Raw genomic sequence first — 533 nt, 5'->3', positions numbered from 1 at the left:
TAGGCACGTCCTGCAGTGGAGCGGCAGACCGCTGTGTACAGGGGGGTTTTCTGGGCCAGGGAACCCACAGGGGAGCACAGAGACCTGCCAGGAGCTGGCAGCTCTCATGAGGCTAAAGGCAGTCCCAGGGAGCACTAGCGACCAGGAGCGCTGCGAACAAGATGATAGGCAAACAAGGTGCGGTGCATCAGCTAGGGCATGGCACAGCAGTTTGCACAGCAGTTCGCGAGGGAGGGTGCACAGGGAGGGCACCTCTTTGAAGGAGAGGCATTCCACGGGCCGAGTGAGGGACTCGTCATGCACATAACTCAGCAACTGGGCACAGGACAAGGGCACTCGTCCTACCTGACCCTCAAGGCAGAATGGCGGGCGCTCATCTGAGGGTAAAGGCCGCAGCTCCAGCTGGGGGGTCTGCACCATCTACCCCAGTGGAAGCCGCACATAGCATGGGGAATAAACAAGAGGAGATAGAGACGTGCGCACGCCTGCAGGGCTATGACCTTATTGGCATCACGGAGGCGTGGTGGGATGGC

At 60.4% G+C, this 533-nt stretch overlaps 1 pseudogene; it reads left to right on the top strand.

Moving 5' to 3' along the window:
* The first annotated feature begins 362 nt into the window (after positions 1–362).
* LOC103903800 overlaps positions 363–533 on the top strand; it is a 4,738-nt pseudogene continuing 4,567 nt past the window's right edge.

Source organism: Aptenodytes forsteri, unplaced genomic scaffold (genome assembly GCF_000699145.1).
Source record: "Aptenodytes forsteri isolate BGI_AS27 unplaced genomic scaffold, ASM69914v1 Scaffold232, whole genome shotgun sequence".
Taxonomy (NCBI): Eukaryota; Metazoa; Chordata; class Aves; order Sphenisciformes; family Spheniscidae; genus Aptenodytes; species Aptenodytes forsteri.
This window is presented reverse-complemented; position numbering and strand designations above follow the sequence as displayed.